This window comes from Crotalus tigris, unplaced genomic scaffold, assembly GCF_016545835.1.
Source record: "Crotalus tigris isolate CLP2741 ecotype Arizona unplaced genomic scaffold, ASM1654583v1 scf7180000024382.2542628, whole genome shotgun sequence".
NCBI lineage: Eukaryota > Metazoa > Chordata > Lepidosauria > Squamata > Viperidae > Crotalus > Crotalus tigris.
Window position 1 is genome coordinate 509,834 of NW_024100552.1, and position 17,880 is coordinate 527,713.

The window sequence follows — 17,880 nt, forward strand, 5'->3', positions numbered from 1 at the left end:
TACATGGGTCCCCGCTTCTGTCTCCAGGGTCACGGGTCCTCTATCCTACGAGGTAGCTCTGGACAACGGTCGTGTCCTGCGCAGGCACATCGACCAACTCCGCCCTAGGCGGCATCTTCCAGCTGAGACTCCTGGGTCTTTTCCAGGGGGGGAGGGGGACCCTTTGGAGCAAAGGGAAGGGCACGAGCTGCTGCCCATCTCCACTGATGGAGCCACAAACGGCCCATTCCAGGGTTCCGCGAGAGCTCCGAACAAGAATTCTATGAGCCTACCCAACTACCAGGCATCCACGCCTACTCCAGCCAGGGAGTCACCCCGGGGGCATACTCACTTTCCACACATATCACACAGCACTCCAGTCACGGAGGATACCCGGGGGCATCCCAACAAATCATTCCCCACAAGAGAGCTGGCACACAATCCCCAAGGTTGGCCTGACCTTACCCCAAATCCTACAGGGGGTCAAACATACAGGGAGGTGGTCGAGGAACCAAGTCCCGACTACAACACCTCTAGCCCAAATCAGGGAATAACTGAGTTTTGGGAAGGTACAGAAACCCACACAAGCCCGGACACAGAACGGGGTTCAGGGAATGGACAGCCTCCTGACAGGTCTTGGACGGACCTAGGAGGTTCAACAGAGACGCCCAGCAGTGGCTATCACTTCAAGGGGCCCGAGGGTCTACAGCTAGGCAGGTCAACCAGGTCACAAAGTGACAGAAGCCCTGGCCTGACGAGCCCGGTGGGCGAGCAAGCAGGCCAGGCATCAGGGCACAGCTCTTGGAAGGCACCAAGACAAAATAAGGAGAACAGGCTCACATCTCCCTCCAGTCAGGGAACTCCTACTAGTAACCCAGAGCTGAGAAGGTCACAGAGAGCAAAGAAATCTCCTAAGTACCTAGAGGATTATATAACATTGCTGGCAAAGCAAAAGCCAGCAAACAGTGGAAGCACTGGGGAGCGGAACGCTGTATAGAACAAATGATTATATGTTGGTAGTAGTTTCAGCCCGGGGGAAAGGGGTGTTATGTCCCGAGCCTTGCAAACGGCTCGGGCGTTTGCAGGCAGTCCCAGGCAGGTGCAAGGCTGCCCGGGACCAGACAGGCTGTCGCCAGCGCCGTGCGCATGCGCGGGTGCTGGCGCGGGAAAAGTAACACATTTACCTGGGAGTTGCCTATATAAGAGGCTGCGAGCGTTTGGGAAGCTAAGAAGCCATCTACTTGTAAGCTGAACGCAGAATAAAGAAAACTGAGAACTCCAACTGCTTCTCGTGTCTGCTTTGCGCCAAGGACTCAACAAATACTACTCTTGTTTCAGGCAGCCACGTAACACTGTGGCTTTACTCAGCATCCCAGAAGATTAAAACTAGCCAAAACTTCAATGCCCCCTCCCCAGCCAGATCTAAGGTCTGATACTGCTACATAGTTTATTTAAAAAACAGCATTTTTATAGCATTATTTTATAGCATTATTTTTTCAAAGCTAATGTTATACAAAACTACCATAGATTAACTGCAAGGTGTGGGTGGGGAGCATACTTTTGCTTCTGAGTTCTCCTATAAAGAATATATGAATGTTTTGGTGAAGTAGCTTGCAATAAATCATTAACTTTTATTCTTTTTCAATAAATATGTTTGGATCCTTAAAGCTGCATACGTTGGGGTCAAATTTATTATTTTATGTATTTATAAAATGTATAGGCTGTCCATCTTATCTCAAGGTAACTCTGTTTCTGTAATTATTGCAAACAACTCTTTTGTGTTCAAGATTCAGAATTTGAACTCCTCACTTAAGACCTGTTTCACACATTAAGTCTACGTATTGTTAAAACGTTTTACACATAAAGCCATAAAGACTGTGTGTGTGTGTGTGTGTGTGTGTCTACAATAGTGAGCAGTAATGAGTTTCAATTCCATCAGTTTCCAAGTAGGTTGCAGTTGTCAATGATCCTGATGAATCAGGGATTATATTTGGTTTGGGTGGTTAAATACTATGGATCAGCCTTGTACACAATTTATTTTCTGAGGATGTGCTGCTTATGAAAATGATTTAAATTGTTGAGATTAACAAAAAAAAGTTTATAAACCTGTGGTAGATTGGACATTATTTGGGGGAAAGCTTCAGTGAAATCTATTTCTAAGCTGATATGTGTAAGATGGTGTTCATAGAGCTTTACCAGCTGAGGAATTGTGTCCCCACCACTAATGCCATCTATAAATCCTTAAATAGTATTACAGGCCACTTTTCATCATGCCAGGACCCATAAACTTTTCAAATTCAAATTCGAATTTGAATTTGTCTCATAAACTTTCTACTGTGCATAATGCAGTTTTGCACAAATAATTTGTAAAATCTGAAGTACACAGTGACACTTGAGTACAGTTGAGTGGAAGGCTTGATTTCCTTCCTGTATAGATCTGGAGCCATGTCTGATATGCCATGCTCTATTAGTGTTGATGGAGCACGTGTTATACCTAATATAGATATATTTCTACCTTGTTAAAATAACTGTAGTCAATAACTGATAACTAATATTTACAGACCAAACTCAGATTTTTTTTCAACATGGATCTGTATGTTAATATTAGTATTAATTTTATTATTGGTACTACTTGTTCTAAAGAGCAAAGGTGTCAAGTACCAGGAAAATCAGGAGATCCAGATAGTTCAAATGGGTATAAAAATTTATTGTAAGCTTTGAGCTCTCTACAAGAATCTGAATTACTAAGGGCCAAGGGAAATTAGCGGGAAATAAGAGTAGAAGGAATTCAAGGTGGGCTGGACTTAGATCTCTTGTGGGCGTGAAGGGACTCATACAGATGACACATTTATCCCCTCCCTTAGGCTGAGCCTGGTCATCTACGTCAGGTACTGAACTAGTGATTGATTTATTTTAACTTTCTAAAGATTTGTTTCTGAAGAAAAGAAAATTTCACTACTGATTTTAAGTGACACTATATTGGAATGTTCAGGGGCAATAAAAAAGGAGGCTGAGGATACAGGTATCTTGTGCTGTGGATGCTCATCCTTGTACTTGAAGTTTCAGCAGGATTATATATAAATAACTATGGTTGCTCTCTGGACCATCTGGTAAGGATCTACTGGATATGTCTTATTTACAAGGCTTCTAATTATTCTAAACAAAGAGTCGGTTTAAGAAGATGGTGTCACTTTTTGTGCCATGTACATGAAGTGCAAGAAGATATTATCAAGAGATTTGGGCTATGTAATGAACAATATCCAGATGACACATAGTTCTATTTCTCTTTTTTCTTCATTTTGTTTCTGTGCCCAAGGCTAGGAGGTTCTGGGATGTTCATAAGCAGCAGACCGAGACCTACAGTGGCTCTCTTACTGTGGTTCTCTTGTAACTTGTATGTGAAGACATATTACCTGGCGATTATATAAACATTTTGTTAAGAAATTTAAGTTGTATTCTTACCTGGCAGGGGAGACACCTTGATCATGAAGGAGATTTTCCCAGGGTGAGGCTCATCCATTGAAAAGGAGTTAAAGTATGTTATGGATTTGATTGTTTGTATAGTTGGGTAATGTTAGTTAGATTATGATTGTTTATTTGTAACTCTGGGAAGTGGGGGAGGGGGGCAGGGGGGAGGGATTTGGGATATATATTGTATAAAATCTTTAAAACTTTTAATAAAAAAAAGAAATTTAAGTTGTAAGAGCTTTCTTAAAAGAAACACTCCTATTGGCATTGATTAATTTATAAAATAAAAACAAAGTATGTTTTATTTGGGAAGTAAATCAAACATTCATACAACTATCACTATGTAATACGATGGCAACCCTTCAGCAATTAAGACTTCACTTAACTGCTTTTGTGGAGCTGCCCTCCCCTTTTTTAAAAATCCTCATTATCCCCTCCATTAAAAAGTGATATTTCTTTTTGCTGAATTATAAATGGGCATTAGGAAATTATGGCTCTTATTAGACCCAGTCCATTAATTTGATAATGACAAGTTTACAATTTTACCAATCACATAGTGGCAGCTGAATGCCCTCCAGAATGCATGAAGTAATTGCCATTTCCAGAGCACGGCACAAAAACTGCCTTCGTATGGGATTTTATTTATTTAAAGTGTTATTTGATTCCTAATGAAGAGAATATTTTTTACATTCCTTTTGACAGAAAGCTAATGTTCAAAGAGCATTCAGGGAAAGAAGTTCAAAAGGTTATTGCCTGCAATATTTAAATGAAAATAATTTGAATTCTTATTCTCACTTTTGGTCAAGCCTTGAAAACATAAACCACTCTAGAAGGGTCAAGCCTTCATGGAGGATATCTTCAGAATCTTCTTTAGCAACACTTCTTTTCATTCTTTTACTTGTCCAACCACCCAGTTTCTCAGAAAATAATATGGCATGAAAAGATTTCTGAACAATTAAGATAATTTCCACTGGTTGAAGTACATTGGCTTTAGACTTCTGTATAAAAGAGCGCTGACAGCTGCTGGTTCTCCAGAAGCCACTTTAGTGCATCCACATCATTGGCTGTCTGGGGCTGTGAGGAACTGAACTTTAGCTGTCTTTAGCTGTCTTTGGAGGACAGCTCCCCACTCCTGTTACAAAGAAGAAATAAATTTGAAATTTCCAAATAAGAGTTATTTGGAAAGTCATATATTTAGGCACAGCCTATCAGAAGCTGTAGAGAATCAACTATCTTAGCATGCTTAACACTATAATTTTTATGGACAGCAATAAAGAAAAATGATTAAACAATAGCAAAAGTCAGTATTACATTCCTTTCCCTTTGTTGGTGCAGCAAAATCTGGAAAAGGATGTGATATAAGCTCCATCCAGGAGCTCCATCTTTAGGAACTCCAAACTGGTATGGTGACCCATCTAAAAAGAAAAAAGTACCTCTGGACATAACCCTTAAATATATACCCTCTTCCCAAACTCAGTGATTTGTACTACTAAAAAAAACGGACATCATGCATGGCATGGTGACACTCCCCACTTAATGGGGATAAACCAAGATGCTCAGAGAAAAGGAAGTGCTGCAGGATGGCTGGTGTGTTCTGCATAGTTTAATGACACTCTTAGAAATTCCAGGCAGTTCTCAGATGATATAGCTGCCTCATGAACTCTGTGCAATTGACCTCTTCTTTGTTATTTTTTTTTTTTTGCAGTGCTCTGTTTTCGTTGGATAATATAGGAACAGATCCAATGTATATTGCAGTCAATATAAGTTGTGCTTTTTTACTGCTTAATAGTCCCAAATGAATAACTGACATCAAAAGAAATAATTAAATGATTTTGTTTTTAAAACATACTAGGCACTTTGCACTCATGCCATTTATTTCGATGATTAATGAATTTCATTTCATGTGTTGTGAAAATAAAATGCTGCTAAACTTCCTTTGCGAATTTCGGTATCTAGTATGTCATTCAGGATTTAGCCATTAGTTTACCATACTATGTTTTATTTTCTTTTGGATTTTTTAGTCTGTAAATGTAGAATTCTTGTGGATCATACAGATAAACATGAATAAACAATAGTATTACTTTGTCTTAAAAATAGTTTTCTGTGCATGCCATCCCTTTTTCTTTCTCTACATAACAACCATAAATGAAAGACAATTGAAATATTACTTTGATAGTCTCGCTTACTAAATTACATTATCTGTACTAGAAAGTCTAAAACATATTTGTGACTGACATATTTGATTCATGACTGAAACTCAAATATCACATGCTCTTCAATTTCTGTTATCAACTGCCAAAGTTCTTTTACCAGGTTTATGTTGTGGGGAAGTATAATGCCTGAGTGTTGGATTAAAACCAGGAAACCTGCATTCAGATCTTCATTTAGAAAATCAGTGAGCCATCCTAAGCTCAATTATCATCTATCTCACAGAGATGTTATCTGAAAGAAATGAAAGGGAAAACAGAAGGAATACTAAATCGCACCTTAAGTTTATGAGAGAAAGGTGGGATATGCATATATAAAACCAGACTTTTTAATGTTGTCTGAACTTTTCTAATCCTCCAGGTATGTTGGGATTCAGCTTCCATGTTGATTGGGAATTTTGAAAGAGATATTCAGAACATCTAAATGGGATCCAGTTAAAGGGATTAAATCAAAAATATGATTCTAAGTTACAAAACATGGGAGAACAAATAAGAAAAATAAACACAAATATAAAAATGGCATGGATTAGGAATTATTTGTTTCTTTGGAGCCATTTTTTAATGTAAAAAGCTCTTGCTATTGTCTTCTGATTATTTCTTTCTAAAGAGTTTTTTTTTCTATTTTGAGAGTGGTTGTTTGATTATGTTGTTATTTAATGACTTTTTAACAAACCATTGCCTGTAATCAAAGCTGAGACATTGCTATGCTTTACAGTTCTAACTCTGCCACAATGTCCTTGAAGTCAAAAAGAGAGAAAAATGAAAGAATATGAAGCAAGGATTATTGAAATAATACTTAGCAAAGGGATAAAACATATGGGAACAAACAGATGCAGAGAAAGAGAAGAACATTGGAAAGGAATTCTGTGAGAGGCAAAAAGACAATATGAACTATTGGCTAATAGCAAGAAAGTGAAAGAAAGAGAGAGAGAGAGAGAGAGAGAGAGAGAGAGAGAGAGAGAGAGAGAACAAAACAAAGAGATAAAAATACAAAGAAACAAAGTACAGACAATTGATGGAGTGGAGGAAATTGTGAAATTGTCTAAAGTACTATTTTCAGTGCTGAAAAACATTACTGAAACTTCCATTACACTCACTGATGTGTCCAAAGTCCAAAGAAGTGGATCTCACATCAGAGCAAGCTCAACAAGGTCACACTGCATGAGCAAATCATAATATATACACAACAAATAATTGTTAATACAAAGGTTGCCCTAAACTGGTAGGTAAGAAATAAAATTGAAATCAGGAATCAGAAAAATTGAGAGATTCTTTCCCTCGTATCTCTCTTAGTGGAGCTTTTAGTGGAACTTTTTGTTCCCAAGTGACTGGCAGCCTTCTGAGTAAAGTTGCTATTCACTTGCTCTAAATTATATTACTAAAAACAACTGATATAACTACAGGTAGTTCTCGACTTACGACCACAGTTGAGCCCAAAATTTATGTTTCTAAGTGAGAAATTTGTTAAGAAAACTTTGCCCTATTTTACGACCTTTCTTGCCACTTTTGTTAAGTGAATCACTGCAGTTGTTAAATTAGTATTACCGTTGTTAAGTGAATCTGGTTTACTCATTGCTTTTGCTTGTCAGAAGGCCACAAAAGGTGATCACACGATCCCAGGACACTGCAACTGTCATACATATGAGTCAGTTGCCAAGAATCTGAATTTTGATCACATGAATATGAAGATGCTGCAAGGGTCATCAGTGTGAAAAATAGTCATGTCACTTTTTTCAGTAATGTTGTAACTTTGAACAGTCATTAAATGAACTGCTGTAAGTTGAGAACTACCTGTACTGTAGTGGTGGATTTTTCACAAAAGGTCTATAAGCTCAGCTTTGTTCTCTAAAGCAAAGAGTTCATGATGATGTTTTCAGTTGGCAATGATGATTGATGGATCCCAGGATTCAAGCAAATTAAAAGAAATAGAGTTCTAAAAGCTTGGATTTTTATGTTCCTAGCCTATTGATGCAAACTGTATCCCAAAATATGTTTATTCAAGGTATCTCCCCCATTCTTGAAATTGTGCTCCCATCACTATAATATCGGAAACCTATTATTATCATGACTGAAAATGCAGAAATCATAATTCACTATCACATTCACTTCATGTTTCTTTTCTCAGGAAACTCCTGCATGTGATACACCAGAGTTTTTCTCCCTGTCTAAGCAGTACTTCACCAGTGCAAGCAACAGCCAAATGAACGTTTTTCCATTTCTTGAAAGTTGTTTCCCATTGTACAATCAAAAGGAAATTGTTTTGAAGATTTTTGATGGAAGTATCAATCAATAATTTATGCTAAAGTTACCAATGGAAATATACACACACACACACACACACACACACACACACAAACACACAAATATAAAAATATGCAGAGTATCATGATTAAGAAGGTTGAGAAAAGCAATCATATACATTTGTCTTAATGGCAGTTATGTGAAATTATAAATATAGTCATTTTAGATACTGATTAAATCATTTTAGACAAGTTTGCTTTGAAAGTCAGTATTATAATAAAAGAGATGCAGCTATAAGCCACAGTGATGTATATTGGGACTAGAGATATGTTTTTCCTACCTTATCTTTCTCTTATATTTGTAATAGGAAATCTGTAATCTTCCAGATGTTGCTGAATTACAAATGCAGCAACAACTGAAGAGCTGCTGGGTCAACATGTCTTTTTCATGAAGCTTACAGAAAATAAAACTGTTAAAGCAGCACACTTTGCAAGATCTATATTTCCAAACTTTGGAAGAACATTGGGTGTAGAAAAGGCAGGAAGATTTTTTTTTCCCCAAGAGGACTGAAAAGGGGATTTTGGAGCCCCTCCATACATTTTGGCAAATTATTGACTTATTCACAAGACAAGTGATAAGAAGGAAGACTGGATTGTTTGTTGTGTTTAAAAGCAGGCATCATTGAATTCCAGATTTTTTTTCACAATTGATGATTTTAATATATTTTTAAAAGTTTTTATGTTGTAAGCCACCCAGAATCATTGGATATGAGATGGGCGCCAAATACATACATACATACATACATACATACATACATACATACATACATACATACATCAGCCTATCTCCACCTACACCGGTTTATAATACAGTCCTTTCAACCGTCCCAAGAAGATTCCACACCCATTTGCACTCTGATTCAGGTGATCCTGAGAGTACAGATAAACCCCTGAGTGGCTTCAATGACTCTCAGAGAGCTAATGACCAGATGACTGTCAGGAATGTAAATCCTTATATTCCCCACCATTCAATCAGAACTGAAGAAGCTTCTTGGATGAGAAGTGAAATGTTTTCAAGGGGAAAAAAAACAAGAAAATCCAGTTGCTTTTTTAAAAAGCACCTCTGGGTCTTCATCCACAATATAATATATAAGTGAATTGACATGGGTATGAAAAACTATGCTTCAAATCTTGCCTACAAGTAGTCCTCAACTTATGACCATACATTAAGTGAGCATTCAAAGTTATGATGATGCTTGAAAAAAAAGTGGCTTATGGACCTTGCACTTATGACCATCACAGTGTCTCAAAGGTCATGTGATCACAATTCAGGCACTTGGTAACTGGCATGTATCTATGATGGTTGCATTGCCTCAGAGTCTTGTGGTGATTTACACAGCCAGATTCCAATTAGCAAAGTCAATGGGGAAAGTCAGATTTGCTTAATGAAATATGCGCAGTCACATCATGACTCACTAAATGAATGCCTTACTTAACAGTGAAAGTTCCAGTCTAACTGTGGTCATAAATCAGGGCCTACCTGTAGTTTTGATAGTTCTTAGGTGAGTTTGGCAATGCATCACAAGATGCACAGCCAGACATTCATTTTTTCCCAAGTCACCCTCCCTTGTATTTGGGAAAGTAAACAGCTGATCAGAGCTCTCTGCAGAAATGACAGAAATGAAATCTGCCAGACAGAGGTATTAGAGATATTTTAATAACGAATAGCCTCCTACATGTGTTCATTTTCAAGAGAATATTAAAGTTTTTTCTCTCTCTCTGTTTTTTATCTGAATCAATTTTGAACTATTTATGCTGCTGGCAGCCTTTTTAAAAAATCTTATCTGCAGCAAACATTTTTCTTTCATTGCTTTACTTATTTACCCCCTATTGTGTTTTTAAATCTATATGTGGTGTTCTGGCTTGTGTAATATTTTTATTTTGCTATCACTTATAACTGAGGATAATATCCCAAAAGATTATTTTAAAAACCCCAATATTAATAATTATGCAATTGTTATAATAAAACAACAAAGCCTTTGGTATTACAATTACAGGTAGTCGTCGACTTACAGCAGTTCATTTAGTGACCGTTCAAAGTTACAACAGCACTGAAAAATGTAGCTTATGACCGTTTGTCACAGTTATGACCTTTGCAGCATCCTCATGATCAAAATTCAAATGCTTGATGACTCGTTCGTATTTATGACGGTTGCTTTGTCCCCATGTCCTGTGATCACCTTTTGCAAACTTCTGACAAGCAAAGTCAATGGGAGAGCCAGATTCATTTAACAACCGGGTTACTAACTTATCAACTGCAGTGATTCACTTAACAACCATGGCAAGAAAAGTTGTATAATGGGGCAAAGCTCACTTAACAAATGTCTCATTTAACAACAGAAATTTTGTGCTGAATTGTGGTTGTAAGTTGAGGACTACCTGTATTTATTGTGGCTTTCTACTAAAAAAATATTCCTCCAACACAACAATCGACTGTAGATCTAAATGAGCTCCTGAAACCTCAATCCTCATTTTTGTTGATGTTTGTTTGTAAATGGGGAGTTGACCATGTAGATTTTATATTCATTTCCATTCAAGAAGTTTCCATGCTTGTTTTAGCAGGTTGTATATATTTCAGGGCAGCCCTTTCTAAATTGACTTTCCCCAATATATTGGGTCTCTCTTCTCCTAATTGCATAGGTTATTTTTATTATTAGCTCAGGATGATGGGAAATTATTTTATTTATTTATATTTCAAAGTATACAATTGCCCATTTCAAGTCATGACTCTGGAAGGCTAACAACAGTTAAAAAGCATAATAAAACCTACAAATAATAAGCAACAAACAAACAATCAGAAGCAGAGGTAAAAACAGAAGAATTAGCCTTGGTGGCACAGTGGTTAGAATGCAGTACTGCAGGCTATTTCTGCTGACTGCCAGCTACCAGCATTCAGCAATTCGATCCTCACCGGCTCAAGATTGACTCAGCCTTCCATCATTCCAAGGTTGGTAAAATGAGGACCCAGATTGTTGGGGGCGATATGCTGAGTCTGTAAACTACTTAGAGAGGGCTGTGAAACACTGTGAAGCGGTATAGAAGTCTAGATGCTATTGCTATTAAGTTATAGTCTAAGGCAACGTTTCTCAACCTTGTGAACTTTAAGGCGTGTGAACTTCAACTCCCAGAATTCCCATGTTGGCTGGGGAATTCTGGGAGCCAAAGTCCGCGTATCTTATAGTTCACAAACTTGAGAGACATTGGTCTAAGGCATTGAATAGTCTAGATTGAAAAAAGTTACTTTATAGGTTCAGGTTCTGTTAAACCAGGGTTTTATAATACATAGAGTAGGATCTGGAATTGGTGTGGGAAGAAGAAATATTTTAATTCAATTCAAATGCCTATAGTTTAAACATTAAACAATAGGTGATTAATGTTTTATGTAGCCATTTTATATAACCTATCCTTGGGAGGCATTTTGCCTTTGGTGGCAGCCTAGAAATATTTTTAATAAATGAATTAATGTTTGCAAACAAAAAGCATTGCTGCTGAGATTATGGAGTTATGGTGAATGGAAAAGTCGTGTAGATTTTTTAAAATAATAACCAACAGTTTTGCTATTATATGAACACAATTTGGCAGCTGGTGCAATGCTGTCAGCACAATAGTACTAATGTGCCTATCAGACTTGCATTTATCCTTATTTGCATCATTATTTAGAAGAATTGATGTTAAGATGTTATCATCTTAACAGATTTTGCTCCTCTTTTCATATAAACTAAACCCCTGACTGACCAGATATTCTTTTTCACAGAAAAATAGTCAAAAGGTGAAGATCTATAAAATAAATAATGTGATATATTTATTTCATCTGGTTTATTATCTGATCATTTCTAGATTCCTCCTATTCTCCACTTAAGTGGAAATCACCCAAAACTATAAGCTCAAGTCTGAACCTTCCTTTGGAAGAATGAGGTATGGTCTAACCATCAGGAGTAACTTTTTCAGCTGATGTACAAAAATAGAACTGGAACTGAATAAAAGAATATTCTGTTACAATTCTAAATCCCCATTCCCTCTTTCTGTTTTCAGGGAACCTTCAGAATAGTTTTATGTCTGTCTACATTTAAATTAAGATTTAATTTAAATTTAAGATTAAAGTTAATTAATTTAAAATTAAGATTAAAGTAACCATCTTCAGTGGGAGCAGTCTTGATTTATGGTATACCTTTTCTTGCACTGATCTACTATGTGTCATCAAAATACAGCTTAGAGGTAAGAAAGTGAAAAGTGTGAAAGTGTGAAAGTGCTTTCTGAAATAGGAAAATCCCTACCCTTCGTTGGTCTGGCTGGTAACAGGTTTGTAGAGGGACTTCACTGTATCTGCAAACTATCATCATAAACATCAAGATTGTGGCTACAGTGGTGTGATCAAAGCTCTACCTGTTTTTTGTGTACATTGCAACACACACACAAAAATAGGCACTGTTTTGATCACATTGTAATGGGTGCCATATTGATATTTTTGACCATACTCTGCAATTTCCCCTGAGAATTTTCACATGAAAATAGAATTATAGTTTCTTGCTTTTTTCCTCTCTTCTGTTCCCATTCTTTTTTTCCATGTTTGTTATATATTTCAGATCAGTGTTTCTTAAAGTATATTTCTAGGATCCCTGGGGGTCCTTCAAGACCCTCTAAGACAGCAGTTCTCAACCTGTGGGTTGCGACCCCATTTGGGGTCAAACGACCATCTCACGGGGGTCACCAAACAACGCAGTCCGCCATTTCCCCCCCCCCTTTTCCTTAGCTGTGCTACTCTCTTTTATTCTATTGGCTTTTGAAAGCCAATAGGAATTGTCCAGGCTGTCTCTGCCCTGCTGAGCCCGTCAAAAGCCCCAGTCTGCAAACGGTGCTGCAAGCTGTCTGCAGCGAAGGCGAGCTGTCTGGAAGCTTCCACCCCTCCCTGCTGAGCAACTACTAAAAATGTAAGTAAAAGAGGGCCAGGGGTGGGAGGTGGGAGGCCGGCGGGCGCAGGGAGGGTTGCTGGCGCAAGTGGGGCCCGGCAGGTGCCTTACCTCCCTTGGGCTGGGCCAGCTGGTGGCCCAGCCGGTGGTCGCCCTGCGCCGTTGCTGCCCCTTGCCAGCTATGCCTCAGCCAGCGCAGGGGGCGGCACCACGCATGTGCGGCGCACCCGGGCAGGAAAGTCCTCGACTTACGACCAGTTGGGTGGTCCTCGACTTACGACCGGTTGGGGTTGCAGCATTAAAAAGGTTGAAAACCACTGCTCTTAAGACATGGGTGTCAAACTCATGATATCATGTGTTGCCACGTATTGCGACTTTTTTCTCATTGTCGGGAATGGGGTGGCCGTGGTTTTGGCGTGACTCATCCAGCCCATGGGCCAGGAGTTTGACACTGATGCTCTAAGACATCCTCAAAATCAAAATTATTTCCCAGACTATATTGAAAAATAATACAATATTAAAATCCCATCAAACAATAATGAGAACTGGTAGTAGCAGCAAATGTGTTAACTTGAATTTTTAATAAAAAATTAAACAGGTAATACAAATAAATATAATTGTTACAAACAAAAGCTCTTTGGTATCCCCCATAATTTTTAAAAATGGAAAGAAATAATGAGAGAAAAAGTTTAAGTAATACTGCTTTAAATTAAAGGTTTGTGGACAAAGTATTGTGCAATTCCAACAATTCATACTGCCATGTATAACCCTGTGGAGAACAGCTAAATATGAGAAATGTGTGAGCTGAGATAAACTTAACTGACAACATTTAGTTATAATTGATGTCAGTAACCAAAATATGATAATGTGTAGTTATACCCTTAGTGACAGTCATATTCACAAGATTCAGCAATAAAGATAAAAATGGCCACCTATGTGAGTCAACCAAAAGTTCAAATAACACTGGTTTCTTCTCTATGCATTTGCAAAAGGAAAAAAAAAAGTCCAAATCAAAAGCAGAGTAATTCAAAATAAATACAACGCTAAACCCCCAAGAAGGTCAACTTATATGAGTAACCAATGGGGAGTCTGGAGTGAGATGAAAAAGTAACTATGAGAAACAACATTTCTAACTGAATAGTTGCTTATCAAAATCACTCATCCATTGGTGCATGATTTAAAGGAGTGCAAAATTTGCCCAACCCCATACAAACTGTGTTGTGTATATTTCTGTCCCTGGAACACTAGAAACTGTAGGGAGATTACAGTAAGCAAATTGGTGGGAAATACAGATGTTGATATATTTAATCTGGCAAGCTGAACCTTGCCAGGCCTCTTTCCTCCTCCTTTTTTTTCTTCTCCTCCTCCCTTCCTACTAATTGGTCATACAGTCAGCCAGATGTTTAGACTGATTTGGCATTTTGGTCTTCATTTGGCATTTGAGTTCTTCATAAGGATCCGGTAGACAGATATTATTATTCCATTCCACCTTTCTTGTATATAACTCAAAGTGGCAAACCTAAACTCTTGCCTCCTGTGTTCCCCACAACAACAACCCTGTGAAGTTGGTTGGGCTGAACTGGCCAGAAGTCACTCTTCTGGCTTTCATGGCTAAAGCAACACTAACATTCAGTCTCCTGGTTTCTGGGCCAGTATCTTGAACACTACACCAAACTGCTCTCAAAAACCTTAGGGCTTTAATGAAAGTTCCCTATACCCTCACCTCCTTTGAGAGGTGATACACACTGACAATATGCAGTTTACATTAGCCTGAAATAAGTGAATGTATGACCAGATGGAGGTACGCTGGATACCTGAACAGGAATAGAGCCCTAGAGGCTCTTCAGAGGTCCTTTTCAAACTAGCCCTGTTCCATTGTATTCCTATCTAAGAAGCATACCCAAGCAGCCATGGTTTAAGAGGTCCTTCTAATAGTGTGCCCAGAAACAAAACACAACTAGGATGAAATCACAGAATTTTCTCTCCTATCTTCTTCTGAAAAGCAGGTATAGATCAAACGTCGTCGAAGTACTTTGGCTGCACTTCAGTCCAGTAAGGGTCTCCAATGATTTAGTGTGGAGGGAGAATGTGAGGGGCAGAAGTGCACTACTGGGGAGAGGGTTCATCTCCCCAGCTACACTTTGGGCTCTGATTTGAAACAAATGGCCAGTTGGCTAGTTGCTCTCCTGGACTGCAAGAGTTTTTCCATGATGAAGCGTGTGGGGAAAAATGTACTTTTCATAAGCTGAAATTTGAACTAAAAATGAAAACAAGGTTGGAATAAAGCCCCACCCAATGAATCAGAAAAGGAGCGCTAACGTTTCAAACCCATTCAGACTATAAAGTTCAATGATTAAAATCATCAGCTGTTCTCAGCTTGTGACACATGGTGGAATACTCTTGGCTTGCTCTGTGTGGCAAAGGATGCTCCTGAAAGCAACTGGACCTGAGCTTACCAAAAGAAAATGTGGGATTGCAAACTCATGTAATCTACAGAAAAACCAACAGCAAAGGAGAGTGAGCCTTAAAATTGAGCCTTTTAGTCTGCTTAAAAGAATAAGTTTTCTGTGAGTTCAGTTCAGTTCCTGGAGACTCAAGGGACTTCTCCATGCAATTTTCTTAGCAGCAGCACCAATGTAGTTTACCATTACTTTCTTTTTGAATGGTTTTCACTTCCCACTCAAACCTACAATCCTGGTGGTCTCCCATCCTAGTACAAGGTCCAACCCTACTCAACTTTGTGCTTAGATGCATTATGCCAGCAATTCATACCTGTACTATCTCCACAAAGCACAAAATGGTATGTGAGGTTTTTCTCCCCTTAGTCATAAGTAGCTGGTTAATTATAACCACAAATTGGTGAAGTAGGCTAAGTTCTATGATAGCAACTTGCCTAAACCTTTCCTGTGAGATTTTGAACCTTGATCACACTAGACCCAGTTAGACAATCTATTCCAGCATTTCTTAACCTTAACAACTTTAAGTTGTTCTGGACTTCAACGCTCAGAATTCTCCAATCAACATTTTAACTTTCTAAGCCAGCCAGTATGTTACATTGCTAAGGATGAGAAGGATTGTTTATTCTAATTATTCTGCCATGTTCCTACTTGGTGCTAAACCAGGCAAAAAGGTGAGGGAGTGGTTCCTTGAGCCAAGCACAGCCCATTAAAACAACCCCTTTGTTTTTGAAAAAGCCTAAACATGTTCCTGCTTTGCATTTTAATTTAGTAGGTTAAGTACTAAACACTGCAGATGTTGTAATGAATTGTACCTTGAATAATTGCGAGAGTTTTTATAGCTGATCGACCAAAAATCAGAACAAGGCACCAATTTCCACAGTAAAAACCAGAGGTGATAATTTGGACTAATATAAGGAAGTCATCTTAAACCCAGCATGCTAAAGATTGTGACGGGCCATATGGCTCCCAGCAAGTTTATTAGAATTTATTTTATTAGGTTATTTGCATTTGGGAAACTAACTTTTTTGTTTAAAACTTTTTTTTGTCAATTCCTTCTGCAGTACTCCCAAAGTTAATACTGAAAAACAGAAAACATTCCTTTTTACTACTTTTGGTGGATCACTAAGCCTGGTTGATTAGATGTATTTTCTAGGATCAAAATAAGTATCGCTTTTAAGGGAAGGTAATTTAGACCAAGAGAACACAAAGGGTTTTGAAGGACTGGCTCCGTGGGTGTTGGGCCAGCTCGCAAACGGGTGGCCTTGATAACCTCACTTTGAGAGGGGAGTGGGAGGGCAGCCTTCAGGCGCAACTGAGAGTTGGGCTCAGCAACTCCCTCCTTATCAGGCCACCGGCCTTGAGCAGCGTTTTGGATAGCTCGACCTTCGCGTTCCACAAACCCAAGGAAAGAAAGCATCTTTCCGCTTCACGATCCAGTCTGAATGTTCTTCTCGGTCCATCCTCAGGCCGGCACCTTTGGGCTCCAATTGCCAAGCCCGGATTACGTCCGGACCACCTCGAGATACTTTTCAGGGTAGGCAAATCAAAGCTCAACACTGTCAACTAAGGAAAATATGCACTTATTGTAGCTCTCTGCACATGTTCAGTTAAAAGCGTTTTTCTCTGTTCCTTGCGATTGGGTGACAATGGAGCAGGTCAGATTGACAATAGAGCATAGTCAAACATAACAACAACGGCCACGACGACTCTGACCAAGACGATGATAAAAGTCGTGGAGTTCAATCTCTGCTCTGCAATTCAAAAGCCGCTACTCGGTTACCCGCTTACTTTAAGAACCTCTGGCTATTCTCCGGCCCGGATTCCAAATGAGCCACGGGGTCCGTGCAGACGGGGAGAGGAGGGCTGTTACGGTTTGGATGAATAAGACCCCTCAAAAATACTGACCCAGAAATATTTATAAAAAGCAAATATCCCGACTCGAATATTTTCTCCCGCTCCCATAGTGCCTCGGAATTTTTCAGCCGTAGTAAAATTAAACCGAGGTAGGGAAGGTTGTTCATTAACGTCCATGAGCAAGCTGCAGAGATTTGCAACAGGCGATCCCCCGATCCGGATAAAACAAGCTGTAGTTCTCCCAGAGCCCAGAAATTCGCTTTTGTTGGAGTTTTGTTCAGTATCCTTTTGCCGATCCGGAGCATTTTTTTTTCTTTTTTCTTGCTTTCTAGCGAGTTACTGTAATTCGATTGAGCTCATCGGGTCCAATAACCCTAAATGTTTCCAGCGGTAACAACTTCTTAGGATGGACTTCAAAACAATGAAGGGAGCGCTAAAAATAATATTTAATTTAAAATATAATGGTGAAACACGAGATTGCGCCCCGGGGAGAAATCTAGAATGTAAACACGCTCCTGTGTAAAGTTGCTCCAATGGATCGGAGCCTGGGAGATCAAAGATTAGCAACCAAGAGTACACTGCCTAGTTTAAGGTTCCGTAAATTCCGTCATCTTTAAGCTTTTAATATTTATTTATACCCCGCTTTTATTATTATAAATAATTCCAGATGGCGAACATACATAGTACTCCTAATTTCCCCAGAACA

The 17,880-nt window shown here is 38.8% G+C and overlaps 1 pseudogene; it reads left to right on the forward strand.

Annotated features, from left to right (window-relative positions):
• The first annotated feature begins 3,433 nt into the window (after nucleotides 1–3,433).
• Nucleotides 3,434–3,583, forward strand: LOC120301412 (annotated as a pseudogene).
• Nucleotides 3,584–17,880: the final 14,297 nt, after the last annotated feature.